This window comes from Lathyrus oleraceus, chromosome 5 (genome assembly GCF_024323335.1).
Source record: "Lathyrus oleraceus cultivar Zhongwan6 chromosome 5, CAAS_Psat_ZW6_1.0, whole genome shotgun sequence".
NCBI classification, from domain to species: Eukaryota; Viridiplantae; Streptophyta; class Magnoliopsida; order Fabales; family Fabaceae; genus Lathyrus; species Lathyrus oleraceus.
The window spans coordinates 122268577-122289696 of NC_066583.1; the positions used below are offsets into that span (position 1 = coordinate 122268577).

The 21120-nt window shown below is 37.8% G+C and overlaps 1 long non-coding RNA gene across 1 annotated transcript in view; it reads right to left on the reverse strand.

Annotated features, from left to right (window-relative positions):
• Positions 1–10414: 10414 nt before the first annotated feature.
• The window catches only part of LOC127085233 (uncharacterized), a 48211-nt gene continuing 37505 nt past the window's right edge, over positions 10415–21120 (reverse strand). The window contains exon 3 of the long non-coding RNA XR_007789035.1: positions 10415–10531. This is a non-coding gene — a long non-coding RNA (uncharacterized LOC127085233). The remainder of the gene's footprint in view (positions 10532–21120) is intronic.

The window sequence follows — 21120 nt, forward strand, 5'->3', positions numbered from 1 at the left end:
TCCCCTGATGTTAATTATAATGCTTTGTGTATTGAATGTCATGTTGTTGTTCTACCTTTCAAATTGAAATCTGGTTTAATACACTTGTTGCCAAGGTTTAATACACTTGTTGCCAAGGTTTAATGGTCTTGCAGATGAGGATCCGCATAGGCATCTAAAAGAATTTTAGGTTGTGTGTTCTACACCATTGAGGCCTCAAGGAATTATCAAAGATCATGTCAAGCTTAGATCATTTCCATTCTCACTACAAGGTGCTGCAAAATATTGATTATATTATCTTGAGCCAAATTCTATTACAAGTTGAAATAATATGAAGAAAATCTTCCTAGAAATATTTTTCCCTGCTTCAAGAGCTTCAAGTAGTTAGTGTCGAGTTGTCCTCACCACCAGATTTCTGAACAATTGCTAATACAATACTTTTATAAGGGATTGCTACCAATGGAAAGAAACATTTTAGATGCTGCTAATGGTGGAACACTTGTTGATAAGACTCCATCCGCTATAAATTTCTTGATTGAGAACATGTCACTTAACTTCCAACAGTTTACAACAAGGGATAAATCTATGGTCCAAGCAAAAGGTATGAATATGATTCAAGTTTCTTCTTCCAACAAAGATATAGAAACCAGAATTGATGAACTTACTTCTTTAGTGAAACATTTGATGCTACCCCTGCCACCACCACCCCTGCCACCACCCCCAAGTAACCACCTTTACACCTTTCGGACCTTCACTTGAGGATATTGTCAAGCAAATGGTTGTAAATAATCTTCAGTTTCAACAATGAACAAATTCTACTATTCAGACTTTGCAAACATAAATTGGACATCTTGCCACTTCAATGAATTCCATGCAGCAAGCTCAAGGATCGAAACAACTACATGCCCAAACAGTATTGAATCCAAAAGGCCCCAGTGTGAATTCAATTTCCTTGAGATCCAGAAAAGTTGTAGAACCAGCCCCAAAAAAATAAAAAAATTATTCCTGCAGCACCTGAACCTTCTGTTGTTGTTGAGGTTGAAAAAGAGTATGTACCACCAATCCCTTTCCCACAAAGAGTTATGAAAAATAAGAAAAATGATGAGGAAGACAAAGAGAGAGAGAGAGAGAGAGAGAGAGAGAGAGAGAGAGAGAGAGAGAGAGAGAGAGAGAGGGAGAGATTTTGGATGTATTCAGAAAGGTGGAAGTGAACATTCCACTACTTAATGTGATTAAGCAGGTCCCAAAATACGCAAATTTTTTGAAGGATTCGTGCACACACAAAAGAAGGCTTACCAGAAACGAGAGAGTGAATTTGGGATGAAATGTTTCAGCCCTTATTCATCCTAACACTTCACCTACCAGTTCAACCCTCACTCAAGGCATGCCACAAAAGTGGAACGATCCATGAACTTTTGCTATTCCTTGTACCATTGGGGATAGTAAATTCGAAAATTGCATGCTTGATTTTGGAGCAGACATTAATGTTATGCCTACTTCTTTGTATAATAATCTTGATGGTGGTCCTTTCCAGCATACAGGTTTAATAATTCAACTGGAAAACATAAGCAATGTTCGCCCTGCCGGAGTAGTGGAAGATGTGCTTGCTCAAGTTAATGACTTGATTTTTCCTACAGACTTCTACATTCTGGACATGTATGGTGAACAAATTTAAGCAGATCAAAAATCATTTTGGGCATACCGTTCATGAAAATAGATAAAATAAAATTTGATGTTTACGATGGAACCACATCCATGGAATTTGGCGACATTATCACGAAATTCAAATTTTTTGATGCTATGAAACATCATGTGGAAGAGCATTCTATTTTTCAAATAGAGTTGCTTTCTGAAATTGTTGATGAAGCTTATTCTGATTTGTTTTCAGCTGATTTTCCAACTTTATATGGTTTTGATGATATTTACTCATGTGATGATTGTATTAACACTAACCTTTGTGCTGTTTATTTTGAGATTGATGTTACCTTGTAGGGTGACAATATAAATGAAGTTGTTTATGTAGTTGAAGCTCTTAACATCCTGGCTGCCCCAAACATACTGTCCATTGAACAACCACCTTCTTTAGACCCTAAACCACTTCCTGAGGATTTATATTATTCATCAAAGCTTCAACTTAAGCAGAAACATAAGAAGGGAATTGGATGGACCTTGGCTGACACTCGTGATATTAGCCCATCCATATGTATGCATAGGATCTCACTTAAAGATGGAACAAAAGTAGTAAGACAACCCTGTAATCCTTTGATTCTTAATGTTGTGAAAGAGGAGGTTACTTTCACGTGCATATTCAACACTTTTACTTATCGAATATCCTTCTTTGATCTTGGAATACAAGGCGAAGGCACTAATCAAAATTTCAAGATCAATGGACACTACCCAAAGCTACTCCATAAGAGCCCGACTTTGGAAGAAGAGACTATAGAAGAACTCTCTTTGGGAAAGGCTGCTTATGCGATCATTTATCCTCCTTGACTCCTCAGGTGTGTTTTTTCCTTTCTCTCACTCTTATTTTATGTTTATGTTCTTTCATTGAGGATAATGTATGTTTTAAGTGTGGGGGAGGGAACCATTTATTTTGTTTTATTTCATTCAGTTTCTTTGTTTTTGTTTGTTTTACTTACATGAAAAAAAATACATGTTTTTTTCTGTGATTTTTGAGTTACAATTGTTAGTATTTTATTTGTTCTCTTGATTAAAGAATTGTGGTGTCATGTGATTTATTCTTTTTGTGCATTCTTAGTATGATATGTATGACTAAACTCTAAATTGTACATCATTTGTGGTAGATGAATTAACCTTGGAAGATTTTGAGCCTTTTAATGGATAACATTCAAAAGTCCATCTCTTTCTTTCTTGTGTAATTTCACTCATGTTTGTTAGTCTCTAGAACTTGAATTAACTCTTGTTGAAACTTTTTGTTTACTTATGCACACTGATATGATAAAGGTAACTTGTTTTTGTTTTGTTTATTTTTTTATCCATTAGCCAAAAAGTCATCCCTAAATAATATCATCCCTTGTTTGAAAACCCCCTTGAGCCTATTATCCAATTCTTTGTTTAAACTCATTAAAAGTCAGAAAGTGAAAAACAATGTTATCATTCATTCATAGGGTTGGAAGAGTCTTGTTTGGAGTTGTGTGGGTTGAATAACTATAGTTGTGATATTTCATTCAAAATTTGGCAGAAAAAGAAAGAAATATCTATGTAGAAAAAGAAGAAAAATATATTTAAAAAAGGTGGAAAAAGCAAAGAAGGATGTCATTATATTTTCCTTCTGGAAAAAAAAGAGAATAAAAAGATAAAAGAGAAGAAAAATAGTGGAAAAATTATTGTTTGAAAGTGGATGAATGTAGTTCAACTCCCGCAAGTTCTTTCATGTCTCTTTTCTCCCTTTGAATCTTAGCCTAGTATCCCTTAGGATTTATCTCACTCATACCCTGATCAAGTTACAACCGAATAAAAGTCCTTTTGATCTTTGTGTGCATGTAATTCAATTATGAATGTTAGAGTCTTTTTAAGCTTATGGTAGTACTTTCTTTCATGATGTGCTTTGAGTGTAAACATCCTACCTAAACACTTGAGAGTTGAGTGAATTTTATCTTATGTGGATCTTGCTGTTTTTGATGTACTCTTTGGTAATCTGTTTTTCATATTTGTTTTGAATGTCACAAAAGAGATACTTACTAATTCCACTTTATTGAAGCTTAGACTTAGAATTTTGCTTGCACCTTGTATCTTGATAACCTTTGGAATTATATGTTTTATATGTTCTTGTTTTTTCTGTTTTGAGTTTTCAAGTTATAATTTTGTTTGGAGTGCAAAAGTTCAAGTGTGGGGGAATTTTATCAATGCATTTTGATGCACCTTCTTATACTATTGTACTTAGGAAAATATATAGTTTATTCTATTATTTTTATTATTTTAGTATGTTTTTATATTTAATTTTATTGTTGGCTTTATTTTATTTTCATACTTTATTTTCAGCAAAAATAGTTATTTGATACCTTATCACTAAGCAGATCATAACTTGAACTACAAGAATCGGATTGATGCGTTCTAATAGGTGTTGGAAAGATGAGAGAATAATCTAAAAGTTCTATATTGAAGTCAGAAGCTTATTCAGAGTGAAGAAATGTCGAATAATTCGTTTTCGTTCTAGACTTAAGAAAATACTTAGTTTTTGGGGCCGATTTTGTATTTTTTTTCGGGTCAGTTGCTATTAGGCCCGAATTCCCTTGCTCTATTTTAAAAACTTAGTAGTTTTAGAATTAAAACATTCAGCATTCATGAAATAGAGAATAGGGCATACAAATATCATGGAGAGCTAATTCTTAAAGAGTTGATCTGCTGTATTCGAATTCCACTTTGAGATTTTTATTAATTTCAGTTTAATTTCGATTACTTTTCAATTCTTCCTATAAACTCGTTTGCTTAATTTGATTACTTTTGTTTGCTTAATTTGATTGTTCCTTATAGGATATAGTTGATTAATTTGCTATCGTGTTTGATTAAGTCACATTTGCTTAATTCGCGCCTGCTTAAGTCCGCCTCCTTAATTCGAAAATTTGAAACATATATCATATAATACCAATTGCGCCTGTCAGTGGGTATTGTAATCGAATGGGATCGAATCCGCTAGGGAATTAAAATTATAAGAATCGATGATAAGTTGAAAATCGATACAGTAGATTAGCTTATTTATCACTTTTGTTTTTACCTTTAATCATCTTCGGTTTAGGTTCTGAACCTTAAAAACTCCATTATTTTCATTCGTTTGGTTACAATATTCAAGAGTCCTTGTGATACAAGATTCGAGTGTCGCTTCCGCTTTACTACACTTTTAAACTTGTTTTTGATTCGTTATGACAGCGGATCACATATCACCCCCAAACTAATGGGCAAGTTGAGATCTCAAACAAGGAAAATACATAGATTCTAGAAAAAATGGTGTAGCCAAATAGGAAAGATTGGAGTCGCCGTCTAGAATAGGCACTTTGGGCTCTAAGAATAGCTTTCAAAACACCAATAGGAATATCTCCATATCAACTTTTGTTTGGTAAGGCATGTCACCTCCCTGTAGAAATTGAGCATCGTTCTTATTGGGCGGTCAAAAGCTATAATTTGGAAATGTAAAAAGCAGGTATCGGAAGAGAAATCCAATTACAACAACTTGAAGAGCTTAGGCTAGAATAATATGAAAAATCTAGAATTTATAAAGAGAAAACTAAGCACTTTCATGATAAGATGATTTCTAGGAAGTAGTTCTCTGTTGGCCAAAAATTCTTATTGTCTAACTCCCGCCTTAAAATTATGGTTGAGAAACTTTGATCGAAGTGGATTTGCCCTTTTGTTGTTACTGATATTTTCCTTCGTGGTGCAATAGAAATAAAAAGTGAATGTACTGACGAAGTCTTCAAAGTCAATGGACAACGCCTAAAGTTATTTCATGAAAGTTGTGTGCCTGAAGATGCAACCATAAAAGAGTTTTCCTTAGAAAAGCCCTCTTATACTACGGTTTGATCAGGGAGTCCTTCTTCCTTTCTCTCATCCTTATTTTATAATTATGTTATTTCATTGAGGACAATGTGTGCCTTAAGTGTGTAGGAATGAATCATTTACTTGTGTGTTTTCTTTTTTTCCATTTACCTACTTGTTTCTATTTTAAAAAAATCTTTTACAAATGCATGTTGTTTCTTTGGTTTCTAGGTTACAATTGTGAGTATTTTCCTAGTTCTACTGACTAAAGACTTGTGTGATGTGAATGATTTGATGTGCATTCTTAATATGTTAAGTATGACTAAATTCTAAATTGTACATCATTTGTGGTAGATCATTAACCTTTGTGATATTTTGAGCCTAATAATGAATAACATAAAAAAAAATCATCTCTTTCTTTCTTGTGTGATTTCGCTCATGTCTGTTAGTCTTTAGAACTTGATCTGACTCCTTTTGAAACTATTTGATTACTTGTGCATAGTGATATGATAAAGGAAAGTTGTTTCTGTTTTATTTTTAGCTAGTTAGCCAATAAGCCAACCTTTAAAATATTATCCCTTGTTTGAAACCCCTTTGAGCCTATTTATCCCATTCTTTGGTTGAAACTCATTAAAGGCCTATAAGTGAAAAACAATGACATCGCCCTATTTAAGGGAATGGGAGAGTCTTGTTTGGAGTTGTGTGGGGTTGAATTAACATAGGTTTGATGTTTCAAAGTTGGCAGAAAAAAGAAAAAAAACAAATAGAAAAAAAAGAAGGAAGAATATTAATGTTCTTATCATATTCCTTCTGGAAAAAAATGCAAAGAGAAGAGAAAATAATTGTTGCAGAGTTGTTATTTGAAAGTGAATGAAATTTTATTTAGTTTAACTCCCGCAATTTCTTTAAATTTTCTTTAGTCCCTTTGAATTTTAGCATAGTACCCCCTAATATGTATCTTCCCCTTACCTTGGTCAAGTTACAACGTGAATAAAGTCCTTTTGATCTTTGTGTGCATGTATTTCAATTATGGATATTATAGTCTTTTCAGTATTATGGTAGTGCTTTCTTTCATGATGTGCTATGAGTGTAAATAGTCAACCTAAACATTTGAGAGTTGAGTGAATTTTATCCTATGGGGATCTTCCTGCTTATGATGTGCTCTTTACTAATTATATGCTTATTTGCGTTTATAGTCACGAAAAGTTACTCACTAATATGATATTCTTGAAGCTTGGAAATAAGATTTTTCTAGTCTTTTATCATCCTGAAAACCTTTAAAATTACATGTTTTGTTCTTGTTTTTCTGTTTTGAGTTTTGAATTTGGAGTTTGGCTCGGAGTGTAAACGTTTAAGTGTGGGGGAATATGATTAGTGTATTTTGATGCACACTCTTCTACTATTTTACTACGACAAATCTATAGTTTATCTTGTCATTTTTACTGTTTTAAGTATGTTTTTCAAGTTTTGCTTATTTCTGCTTTTATTTTTATTCAGTTACTTATTTTCTAAATAAATAGTAATTTGATACCTTCTAGACTTATGCTACGAGAATCTGGTTGACGTTTTCTAATATGCATTGGAAATCAAAGAGGATAAGCCACAAGTTTTACGTTGAAGTAACTAGTTGATTCGGAATGCAGAAGGGTCAAATAATTCGTTGTACTTCTAGACTTAAGAAAATAATTAGTTTTGGGCTAGTTTTTATGTTTTCTGACCCGATTTGGATAAGAACTTGTATCCCTTGTTTTATTTAACCTAAAGTTAGCCTTTGTTGTTCATATTATGATTTTTTTACAAAAAAATAGAGCTTTATACGATTTCGTGAAGAACTAATTCCAAAGGCAAGTTCTGCTGATTACAAATTCCATCTCACTTTGAGGTTATAATAATTTGAATCCGATTTTGATTCCTTTCAATTTTACTCTATGATTCTTGCATGATTAATTTGGTTTTCATAGAGTGTATTGATTTAATTCGATAGATGCGTGTTCCTAATTTTAATCGCGTGTTAACTTAGCTTCTTTGTTAGCTTCGCTTAATCTTTAACTATATGCTTAATATGGTAATCAGGAATATAATTCTTATAGTTTCGTCCACGCTTGTTGATTGTGTCATACCCCGATTTTTGTCCTGAATTTTTTTTCCCATCAATCATTCATTTTCTCTCCTCCTCGTGACCATTTCATCTGGTCGCGAATCTATCCACCTATACAGATTGTTTAGACATTGCCACTGCTTGCCATTCTATGATCATTAGATTTTTACCTCTCCATTTGGTTTTAGATGATTGATACGTTTAGATAGAATCAATTGGAATGTCATTCTCATGTCTAAATTCAATCCATGTTTTGTCTCTCATGGAACATCATTTTTCCTTTCAAGGAGATTTCCATCTATATACCATTTTTTTATATATATATATCATGTTCAAATTTGCATTCACATTTTTTTTATCATGTTCAAATTTGCATTCACATTTCTATTTTCACATTGGAAAGTTTCCATTCATCCATACACGTATTCATTCATATTTCAATTACGTCATTCATCCATTTACATGGCATATGGATAAGGTATTTCATCACCAGAACACCGTTGAAGAGAAACTCTAATGAGAGTAAAAAGAGTGAGAACTTGGGGTTTCTGCAACAAAAGAAAAGAAAGTTAATCCGACCAAATTTCAACAAGAGTGCATCTTTTGAAAACAAAGAAGACCTTGGCGCTTCTCAAAATTTTCAACTACCATTGCCGAATGGAATTCGTAATCATAAAGATGCCAATGAAAGTTGTAGTACACTGGTGAACCAATGTGGTTACGATGTTAAAGCAGAGGCTGAAGTGCAAAATGTCATTGATCCAAAACATTCTGAAGGCAAGGATAGTAGTCATGCTACAGAATTTATCTGTAGCAAAGAGGGAGAAGAATCTGAATTTCAAAATGTTGTGTCCTCAGCTTCTTGCAAAGAAGAGAGTTCTCATGCCAAGGAAGGTTCAAGTCTGATGCATAATAAGAAGCCAGCATCTCTGGAGATGGAATCCTTGCATGCAAATTAGTCATGAAAAAGAAAACTTTGGAACCCTTGCGGTATTAAATGATGTATCTGGATGTGCGGATAACAAAAATCACCAAAAGGTTTTTACCTCAGCTTCTTGTGAAGAAGAGATTTCCCATACCAAAGAAGGTTCATGTATGATGGATAGTAAAAAAAATCAGCATCCCTGGAGAAGGAATCGTTGAATTCAATCTGTCAAGAAAATAATGCAGATGAGTTCATATGTGCTGACAGAGGTATTGATCATGATGGTGAAATGCCAAAAGATTGTGGCTTCTTCTCCATTGAAGCTAAAGATGGATGTGAGTATTTAGGAAACCCTGGTAGTGAAAAGCTCCAATTGAAACTTGTCACGTTGGGGCTTGCATATAGAATCAGTATCTTTAGGCACATGATCACTGCATTCAACTCAACAAGAACACCACCGACCAATAGCAGCAAACAACAATCAAGTTTTGTCTAATGATGATTTGCAGTCAGTCCCCAATATAAACTCAAGACATGTGACTCGTCAAGATGAACTTTGCAGGCCTAAGCCCACTGTAATCTATTCTGGTCTTCCTGGATTTCATCGTCCAGATGCTGATACTGCACAGGAACGGTATAACAGCACATGCCATGGTTCACGCTTGTTGGCCGTTCCTTACGCTTTGGTTGTAGAAAAAGAAAATTGAAGAATGGTTCAAAGCTTATGACTTTTAAGTGTTTAAAGCAAATAAGTCAATCAAAACCAAATCACAATGAAAACTTGGGTGTTTCTGAATTGGTCAAAAGGATTCTAACCATAAGCCTATCAAAAATGGATTGACTTGTATGTAAGTATGACAGGATTATATAAAGTTGTTGTTTTACATGATGATAAAAGAAAAGCTGGCAAACTATATGCTAATCACAATGTAGAACCTCCTCCAAATGCTATTCTCTCCATCTCAAAGCCATGCCAATTCTGCAATGCTTCCAGCCGCCGCAGCCCGAAGTTCATGTTGGAGTATTTCTGCTACTGCGCCACCTGAGATCGATAATGAAGCATGAATTCATAAAAGCGAACTTTACACTGCAAGTGAGAGCCTTTATGCTAATTCTTTCCATGCGTACGTGACCTGCAAAGAACCAACCGAAGATGTAAATCTATCCTACATAACAACAGTTGCAGTTTGCATTCCTGCACGAAAAATTGATCAGGATAATGATTTTTGGAAAGCATTTGGAAATTCAAGTTATGGTCACAACAAGAAGAACCAATCTAAAGACAGTATCCTGCAATTGATACATTGAAGAAGTATTCTCCAGGAAACTTACAGTACCTAGGTGGATGGGATGCTTATTGAGAGAAGTCTAAATTAATGTGGCTTACCTTCTTAACAAGATAGTCAGCAAGTGTTGTTGCACCAGGAAAATCAGCAGGTAAAGACTTTTGTATTCTTTCGGATTGAAAGTAATGTTCATTGCAAATTCTGCTGAGACTTCTTCATCCCCACTAGCTCTTGGAAACACCTGACAACTGAAACAGAAAAAAACAATAGAAATAACAAACTTGGATGACAACTTTTAAACCTCAAATCTTCCAATGTCAAACAATTTAGAAAGGAGGACCTTACCAGTGTTCATCCCAAACCGCTTGTTTTTTTGTTTCTACTCAACTGAAATTGTCCAAACAATACAAGTAGCTATTATGGTTCAAAGGGGAATCAAGGTGATAGATCAAGGATGAGCAGAGGTTCTAACCATGTTTGCTTCTCCAATAACCAACAAGTTAGAAGTAGCTCCCAATGTTCCTTTCAACAATCATGACAACAGACCATTACCACCACAGAGGACGAGAACATATGCAGGTTCAATTTGATTTGTCACAAAATATAATTCTAACAGGCCAATTTCCAACTCAGGGATGTTGGGTTCTTTCAACGAGAGATGCTATAAATACCACAAGTACCTGAAGACTTCAGCAGAGATTACTTCAAGAAAATCCCAATACGAAAACAGAATGATTTGTTGCCAACCTGTTTTGGACCATATATTATTCTTACAGCATATGTGAACAAAACCGAAAACCAGAGAGAAGGGAGAAGATGAAAGAAGGAGTAGATAGTTGACCTTCTGGCAGATTTGGTTTCGGTTTCATTGTTCCCCCTGCTGAGCAAGCTACTATTATCTTTGCATCTTTTGTCTAATTTGTCCTCAACAACTGCTGGTGATCACGGCAGCTAGCCAACAAATATTGATTCTTCTGTAGAACAAAGAGTAGACTCTGAAAAAGTTAATGTGGCTGATGTATCTGCATCAAGGGACTGGTTGCACGGTACAAGTTTCTAAGGATGTAGCTCACAAGAACATGTCACGACTCAAAATCCTGCATAACATCAATTACAATATTTCTACATAAGTTCACCAACTCCGTAACACACCGGAAAGGCATGAGCAAAAGATCAAGAAGCTCACCATCTGTTGTGCCATGAGGTTCCTAAACCAGTCTGCATTTGAATAGCCCGACAACGCCAATACTGCAGCACTTCGTCTCCAAACAAGCCAGTTAGAAAACGCCCATTAATCCGTAGCAGTGGCAGGTGAAATCAACAAAGTCGTGCAATTGTCATGCCAAAACAACAACAAATAATGTCAAATTGATACAAAGTCATGCAACCGTCCTGAAACTGACTAAGTCATAACCAAATGGACCTTGCAATATTTGAGATTTTCAAGCTTATCAATTTATAATAGTAACTCTACCTGTTACCCACAGTAAAAGGGTAAGGTGAAGGGTAGGATGAAGAGTGGGAGGAGGGACCACACAGGTTTGGAAAAAGCAACTTCCGTACGTACCCGCTCCACCAATACCATTGAAGCAAGGGCGTGACGACAAACCATGATGGAGGGATGAATTGGGAAGTCCAGCTCATGTTTTCTGACAACGGTTTGATCTCCATTTTGTTGGCAACTATAAGAAGGAGAACCCTAATTTTGGAGAGTAGAGAGCGGCTACTGTTCAAAAGCAAAAAACCCTAAAAACTTTTGATACGAAAAAGAGCATTAGCCAAAGACCCTAAGACTCTCCTTTGACGGCGAGACGCTAAAAACCAGAAAGAAACCAGAAAGGATAGGATCTGAAGAAACAAGAAGAGTGGAAAACACATACCTATTCATCTGCCTCTGAAGAATCTCGAGCTGGTAGTTCTGTTTCTCTTCTTTATCATGTCATATTTGGATTCATGTTGATGCCACCGAATGTATTACAATGTATGTGTAATGTTTTTTTTCCATGCTTGATTCACTTCTCTGTAAGTGATTGTTCCTTCTTGTTCTTCGGTTTTCTCGGTCACCCCTGTTTGTTTAGTTTTCTTTGATTTTGGTGATGATTGTTCGCCTTTGCGTGTCTGTAGCGCTGAGTTTGGTTTGTGTTAGGAGTAATGGTTTAGGTTTTTCTCTGTGAGTTTGTTGTTGTTTTGAGTGAGGGAGGAGACGAATGTCTCAAATAGAGAAAGAGTGAGTTTAAGGTGGAAGTGAGCGCTTCCGCTGTCTGTTGGCGTTTTATGTGGATCTCATCAAGGCTTTAAGGCCATTGATGATGACACTTTTCCCACTGTCCAAGGAGGACTACCGTTTTGTTTCTCCTTCCTTCTACCTTAATGGCCATTTTTTCGGTCACCCCATGTGACCGTTGGAATTGGAGGGGTTGATTCCCCACGTGTCCTCCAGCAGAATGTGATTATCAAATTCTATTATTTCTTTTCCTTTTCTTTCAAAAAAAAAAACAAATTCTATTTAATTTAAATGAAGTTTTATTTAACAATTAAATCTTTATTATTATTATTATTATTATTATTAATAACTCATATTAATTATATAGTCTTCTTATTTAATCAATTAACATGTTTTTCTTATCATTTATTTTATTTATTCTTATTTTTATTTTATCTTTTTAATATTATTTAGGCAATTTTTTTTTTTTGGGATTTATGAGAATTATTATATTTGTGCTTGTCCATTCATTTGTACGAATTATTGATTTTATGTGTGAGGTATGTTACAATCATGATGAACCATCTCATTTTCCTTGATGAAAAGAAAAACCATTCAAAAAATAATAATGATAAATATCACCTGATTCTCGATTCAATGTCGAGCCCATTTCCATACCCTTGTAAGTCGATTGCTTTTAAGCATCGCCATCAACCTCACATGGCTTACTCTTGGGCCTTCTTACAATGAGCTCTTAAGCAACATCAACTTAACTTTCAATAATTTCAAACCTCGGTACTTTAATTGTTTTAATTTAATATTCAAATCATTTTCTAAATAAAACGTGAAGAAAAAGATTACCTGGATGGAATGTCCAGTCGTAATCCCGAATATTAGGCTCAAGCTGTAAGAGCTTGTAAGCCATAAATATTCGTCTTCTCTCCAAAATAGTTATGAATATCTAAACCTCTTCTTAATAAAGTTGGAAGAAAAAGATTACCTGGATGGAATGTCCAGTCGTAATCCCGAATATTAGGCTCAAGCTATAAGAGCTTGCAAGCCGTTAATATTCGTCTTCTCTTTAACACTCAAATATTCAAATCATTTTCTAAATAAAACGTGAAGAAAAAGATTATCCTGGAGGGAATATCCAGTCATAATCCCGAATATTAGGCTCAAGCTGTAAGAGCTTGCAAGCCATAAATATTCGTCTTCTCTTTCACACTCCAAGATTCAAAACCTCTTCTTAATAAAGTTGGAAGAAAAAGATTACCTGGAGGGAATATCCAGTCGTAATCCCGAATATTAGGCTTAAGCTGTAAGAGCTTGCAAGCCATAAATATTCGTCTTCCCTCCAAAACATTCATAAATATTCGAATCATTTTCTTAAAAATATTGGAAAGAAACAGACTGCCTGGGTGGAATGTCCAGACGTAGTCTCGAGTACTAGACCCAAGCTGTAAGAGCTTGCAAGTCATAAGTGCTCGTCTTTCAAACTCCAAAACACCTAATCTTTATTAAACACTTTTTCAAATAAGATGGAAATGGAACATGGTGTATACCGTGCACTCCTGAGGCTAGGATTCGAGATGTATATCTCGCTCATCCAAGTTCTCGCCATCACTCAAAATACATCCAACCAATCAAACTCTTTTTTCGCCGTCGTGCGATTGATCTCTTAAACCTTTTCACAAACGAAAGGTACTTTGTTTCAAAACAATGCAAGGCAATGTTTCTCCACCTGTTTTGGGTAGTCCAACAATGTTTTCGTCGATTTGACACAAAGTAGCTTTCGCTAAAAATCGACCAACAAACAAACATTTTTCTACCCAGAACTACGTAAGCCTTGATTTCTCTTTTGAGATACGTAGGAGCAGGATTTGTAAATCTTGTCAGGCCCACTAATAAAAAACTTAGGTTTAATCCTTCGTCAAAAATCCAAAAACATTCTCTTCTCATCCTTTCTTTCTTTCCCACCTAATAATTCGAAAAGCCTAATATTTCAACTAACAATAACACACACAACTAACCTAATGGTTCCCGTTGAGTACAACGGACGTGAGGGGTGCTAATACCTTCCCCTTGCGTAATCGACTCCCGAACCCTGATATTGGTTGCGATGACCATATCTTATCCTTTCTTTTAGAGGTTTTATCGATATTTCCCCTTTCCTTTTTAGGAATAAATAAAGTTCGGTGGCGACTCTGTTCAGTCCATCATTGCGAGCGTGCAATCGTGCTTTGCTTTGTAGTCGTATCCCCATTTTTTCGAGGTGCGACAGATGGCGACTCTGCTGGGGAATGCTGATTCCTAAGTGAGTCAAGCCTAGTTAGGTCGTTTGTGTGCCTTTGTTTGTTTACCTATATGGACTTTTCTTTATTGTTTTTACTATCTCTATTGTCATATTGATATGAATCTGTTGTATTGGTTCGATTATGGTTTGGTACTTGGATACTCTGATTGCAAACCTTGTGGGAAAGACTTTTACCCGAGTCTCGAGTAAAAAGATAAGATAGGACGAGGTTGAGTAGTGCGGGTCCGCGAGATGTATTTCTCGTTGGGTCGGTACGAGAACCTTACTTAGAGTAGATTCTTGAGAGGATGTTGTCGCTCGACAAGTAAGTTGCCGTAAGCTTCGATATTTTCTTTAGGATCCATGACTCTGAGAACCATTTGTAGAACCTTAGTTCTTTGCCCAACTAGGAAAGATGGTTGCGTAGTGTGGGTCTGCGAGATGTATTTCTCGTTGGATCGATGCGAGAACCTCACTTAGAGTAGATTCTTTAGATGGAGTTGATGCCCGACAAGTAAGTTGCCGCAGGTAGCAAACAGTCTAATGGATCCATGACTCTAGGAACTCTTTTAAAAAAACTTAGACCATACCTGGTGAGAACCATGTTCTATACAAAGCAATCAGACTTATCCATGCCTTAAGCCTATTGAACCTATACAAAAAAATGCATTACATTCATTCATTGCATCAACATCATAAAAAAGCAAGCTCTTAGTTGTCTCTTATTTGTTTCAGGAATTGAGAACTTGAAAATGACAACTTCAATAAGACACACTTTCACGCTTAAGTACAAGGAACCTAAGTTGGACAGTCTGAAGGGTTTGATCTCTGATTTGTCTCTCAGCAGACGTGATGAGTTTGGAAAAAACTATGGGAAAATTTTGAGCCTTCTAAATAAGAAAGTTGACTATGGAATTATCGGCTCTCTGGCACAATATTATGATCCCCATCTGCGTTGTTTCACATTCGCTGATTTCCAGTTAGCTCCTACTTTGGAAGAAGTTGAGAGGATCGTGGGTCTCAAGTTGAAAGATTTTAATCCGTTTCCAAAGCTCGAAGAAAATATGGGCCCAAAGAAGATAGCTTCGGCCCTAAGTATCAATGTCCCGACTGTTCGAGACAATTGGGTTGAAAAAGGGGGTTGCAAAGGTTTTGCCGCGATGTTTTTGGAGGATTTAGCTCTAAAGTTCAAGAAAAGTGGAAATTGGAATGCATTCTATGCTGTGTTGGCTTTATTGATCCATGGGATTGTGCTATTCCCAAATATTGAAAAATTTGTGGATCAAGTGGCCATAGAAGTCTTTCTCTCTGGAAATCCAGTACCATTTCTCTTAGCTGACATTTACTATGCCCTTCACGCTCGACATGAAAAGAGGGGTGGAGTGTTGTTGTGTTGTGCTCCGTTGCTTTACACTTGGTTCATGCAACACATGCCCGAAGAAGGTCCTTTTGTGGCAAAAGAACTTAAGTCTCCTAAAAAATTAGCTTCTCTCACCGCGAGTTCCATCAGATGGTATATCCGAGAGTGGGAAACCCCAGACATTATAGTCAGCTGTGGGGAATTTCCTAATGTACCGTTGTTGGGTACCAAGGGTTGCATCAACTATAACCCTTTGTTATCTCGATTACAACACGGTTACTCCATGGATGGTCCTCCTGACGCAAAGGACTTACAGCCATTTGTGCTCTCTGACATCCAAGCAAGCAATCCTGATGTAAGAGCAGTACAAAAGGCTTGGTTAAAGGTTGTAAGAAAGGGTAAAGAGTTTGGAAAAAGAAACATTCTTGCCAAAGAACCTTACACGCAATGGGTGAAAGAAAGAGTTGAGAAAATCCAGTTGCCATTTATCTTAAAGGCTCCAGCTTTTCCTAAAAATCCTGAGCCCGAGCCCATACTCCCTGAGGACATGGAGAAACTCGCTACTAAGGTTGAGGAGCTCGAATTGGAGAATACTGAATTGCGAATTCAGATGAACTGAGTTATCTTGGAAAATCAGAATTTGAAAGAGGAACGTAAGGGAAAAGCCCAAGAACTTGAGGATAGCAACAAGAGAGCCCGGCTATTGGAAGACCAGAAAGATGATCTTGATCATATCCTATTGGGTTCCACATCAGTGATCCGAACCAGGAAGGAAGAGCTAAAGAAAGCCGAGTATAGGATCTGTGAGTTAGGGAGGCTGTTGGATAAATCCCTTATGGATAAAAAAGAAATCAAGCTCGACTTTGAGGCACAGATTCGTGACTTGAGGGGCGCTCTAAAGAAATGCGAGGAAAATTTGTCTCGCGAGATCCTCCAAAAGGAAGAAGCTGAAAGAAACTGTCACCATCTCAGGTACCAGTTGGAAGAAGCTACTAGGAGGTTTGCAGTTTTTGAGAGCCAAGAAGGTGATACAGCCTACTTACTCCTGAAGAATGATTGTGTGTACTGGAAGAGGTTGTATAGAGGGGCTAGAACAACCTTAGATGAAGATCAAAAGGTCATCCAGAAACTCCAAGAGCTCTATGTTGAATGGAATGGCAAGTTCCGCAACTTAGCTAGGTTTGTTAACCTCAATATGTTGGAACTCCCAGAAAAACTCCAGGAAGCGGATTGGTGTATGTTTCCAGAAAACACACCTCCTCAAGTTTTCAATTTCGTCAAGTTTATCAAGAAAATGATGAATGAGCTCACCACAGATCTGGCTACGATCATAAGAGCTGAGACAGAACTTAAGTTTACTTGTACTTGAATTTGAATTGTTGGTGCTTAAATCTTTTTGTATTCGAATCATGTGTACTTGAAGTTAAATCCTTTTGTATTCGAATTTGATTTTGATTAATGGAAGTTGTCATTTTGGGTCTCAATTATTACGTGTCGTTCTTATATTCTAACATTGCTGAAATGAATAATAAAGATAACTAAGAGTTTTGCAAACAAATGCATCCATACATGCATTCATACATTTTCAAAAAAAAAGAGTCTCACTCCGCCCTTTCTTCCACCAGTTTCACGCTGAATTTTCAACACCAGTATAATACTCGCGCCAGAGCAAGACAGAGAATGGCTGAACAAGAACAAGAGAGCGCCCGAGTTAGAGCTGAACTAGACGAAATCAAAGGAGGCATGTCCCAGATGCAAGAAATGCTGCAAGCTTTAACCTTCAGGTTCGAGATTCCACAAGCGACCGTGATTTCAGAGACCACGGGCCCAGCAGTAGAAGTCCCACCTCAGAGGACGTTACCCTCAACCCTTCCCCCGTATGGGCTACCTTATGACTTCGTCCCCCGAGCGGAGGTGGTGCACGAAATGGGGCAATCTGTCCAACAAGCCGTGCCATTACCAATTTACACTGACGCACGTCCAGTCATCCATACTGTGGTTCCACCAGCCGCCTATGCTAGGCATGTTCCTCATTATGAAGATCAAAACCACATGTATCAGACTGTCGACTCAACCGTTGCTGGTGACGAAGTAAGGTTTGAGGATTTCAGAGAAGTAAAGGAGAACATGCAGCTCCTCGAGAAGAAGTTCCGAGATCTAGAAGGAGACCATGTTTTTGGATCTGCTGCCAAAGAAATGTGCCTTGTATCCGGTTTGGTGATTCCAGCCAAATTCAAAACTCCGGACTTCGACAAATACAAGGGGCATACTTGTCCAAAGAGCCATCTCATCATGTATTATCGAAAAATGGCTGCGCACGTGGAAGACGACAAGCTGATGATCCATTGCTTTCAAGACAGTTTGAGTGGGGCTCCTTCCAAATGGTATCTAAGTCTGGATCAGAACAGGATCAGGTGTTTCCAAGACCTATCAGACACGTTCATAAAACATTATAAATATAATATGGACATGGCGCCTGACAGAAGACAGTTGCAGAGCATGTTCCAGCATGACAAGGAGTCCTTCAAGGAATACGCTCAAAGATGGAGGGAGCTGGCTTCTCAGGTCGAACCACCTCTAGCCGAGAAGGAATTGGCCGAACTGTTTATCGACACAGTCCAACCTCAATTCTATGAGAAGATGGTTGGAAGTGCTTCCTTGGGATTCTCGGAGCTTGTGGCTATAGGAGCTCGCGTTGAATATGGTGTAAGAAATGGAAAACTGGCGGCTGTAGCTGGAACTTCAAACGCTAATCAAAAGAAGTTCTCTGGAGGGTTTCCCAGAAAGAAGGAAGGGGAAACAAATGCTGTGACTGTTGGTCAGGGAAGAGCTCCTCCAAGAAGGAGACCACAACAATATCTACCTCAGCAGTATGTTCAACAACCAATTCCCTATCAGCAACCCATGTATCCCGTCCAGTATGCTCCGCAACCATACGTGGCTGCTGTGACGCCTGCATTCAATCAACAACCTGCTCAGGTTTATCAAGCGCCTCCAGCTTACCGACCAGCTCCAGTTCAGCAACGTGCTACGGCTCCTCCAGCTTATCAACAAGCACCTGCAACTCCTGTTTATCAACAGCCGAGAGCTCAAGCGCCAAGGCAAAATGCTCAAAACCAAAATAGGAGGCAAGGGGAGAGGGCGACCTTCAATCCAATTCCAATGTCGTACACTGAGTTGTATCCCTCCCTATTGCAAAAGGGGTTGGTGGTTCCCAGACCTTTGGGACCTCCACCTGATCGTCTTCCTCCATGGTATAACCCTAATGCACACTGTCCTTTTCATGAAGGTGCCCCCGGGCATGACCTAGAGGGTTGCTACGCTCTGAAGCATAGGGTTTGTGAACTGATTGAAAGCAAGATCTTGTCTTTTAAAGACATGGGACCGAATGTGAAGAACAATCCCCTTCCTCCCCATGAAAGTCCTGGAGTCAACGCCATTGAAGACGCTTCTGTTGGTGTTACGGTTGATAAGGTGGAGGATGTTAAGACTCCTTTGGCAGCATTCCATGCCCGATTGGTGGAAGCTGGCATGGTTAATGTTGATCATGACGACTGTGAAGAGTGTACCACACACCCAAGAGGATGTCAGGTGGTACGAGATAATATCCAAAACTTGATGGATGAAGGAGTGCTTCAAATATCAAGTGTTGTGAAGAACGAGGAAGTGTTGGTGATTGAACCTTGTTTCAATTTACCTGAACCAGTTGAAATCCCATATTATAGTGGTGGAGTGGTCCTGGTGAACAGTAAGCCGTCGCCTGTCGAAATACGTATGCCCACGCCTTTTCCATATGCGAGCACCAAGGCCGTGCCTTGGAAATATGAGATTACTGCTGTGGATAAGGTTGTTGAAGGAAGTTCAGACGCTGAGGTGACAGAAGCTGTAAGTGAAGACGTCACCAATATTGCAGGAATGAGCAGAATGACCCGTAGTGGTCGAATCTATACGCCCGAATTCAACATGACTCCTCAAGGGCCGACCAAGGAATCAACAGTTGTAGCTCCCACTAAAGAACCTGAAGTGGTTCAATCCGAAGATGCTGTTGAATTCTTGAAGTTGATCAAGAAAAGTGACTACAAGGTTGTGGACCAGTTGCATCAGACACCATCTAAAATCTCTATTCTGTCTCTGCTATTGAACTCCCAAGCCCATAGGGAGGCTTTGTTAAAGGTGCTTGCTCAAGCTCATGTAACACAAAGCATAACAGTAGACCAATTTGATGGAGTAGTTGCAAATATCACAGCCTGCAATACTTTGAGCTTCAGTGGAGAAGAATTACCTGAGGATGGACAAAATCACAACCGTGCTCTCCATATCTCGGTGAAATGCAAAGATGATGCTTTGGCAAGAGTGTTGGTCGATACCGGATCTTCTCTGAATGTTATGCCAAAGAGAACACTCGCCAAGTTATCTTATCAAGGACCAACTATGAAGCCTAGTGCCTTGGTAGTGAAAGCTTTTGATGGTTCCAGGAGAACCGTGATTGGAGAGGTGGAACTGCCCATATTGATTGGCCCTCATGTATTCCCGATTAATTTCCAAGTCATGGATATTAATCCAGCATATAGCTGTTTGCTGGGACGTCCTTGGATTCATGCTGCAGGGGCAGTTACCTCCACCTTACATCAAAAAATGAAGTTTGTGGTGGACAATCAACTAATCATCATTTCTGGAGAAGAAGACTTTGTGGTCAGTCACCTTTCATCCTTCAGATATATCGAGGCTGATGAGGACGCTTTGGAAACTTCTTTCCAAGCTCTTGAAATAGCCAACGCCACTTTTGTGGAAATGAAGAACCCTGTTGGGAAAGCTTGTTCATCTTTCGCTTCTCTGAAAAGCGCAAAGTCTAGCATCGAAGGAGGAAACCCTGAAGGTTGGGGTCAACTTATTGATATTCGTGAGAAGCATGATCGCTTTGGTCTGGGATATGTGCCTTCCGCTGCGAAAGGAGCCCGAGTCCCTACAAAGGACAACACCCAAAGCATCCAGGAAGTATTCCTCAGCACAGGATTCATCCATGGAGATCAAGTCAATGCAATTGAAGATAGCACCGCAAATGAAGATGAGCCATGTTTGGTTTACCGGTGTGAGACAACTTTGAACAACTGGAAGGCGGTTGAGATCCCCGAAATTTTTCCTTTGTCAAAGTAATAATTGTAGTATTTTTCCTTTCAAATCCTTAGCTCTGCCCAAGGCTAATGGATCATGTTGTAGGGCCCATTTTCATTTTCAAATAATCATTATCAATGAATGAAAGGCATTTTGTTAAATTCTTAAAATTCATTTATTTCGCTTTCTCTTAAGAAAATGGCAATCTTTTCAAAAACAACAAAAAATTTCATTTATACATCTTTTATTTTTACTTTTCTAAAAGAAATCAATCATTCAAACATGCAGAATAAATGATAACCCCGTTGAATCCAATGACTTTACTACCTCTCATAACTTTGACTCCCCTATCTACCAAGCGGGAGAGG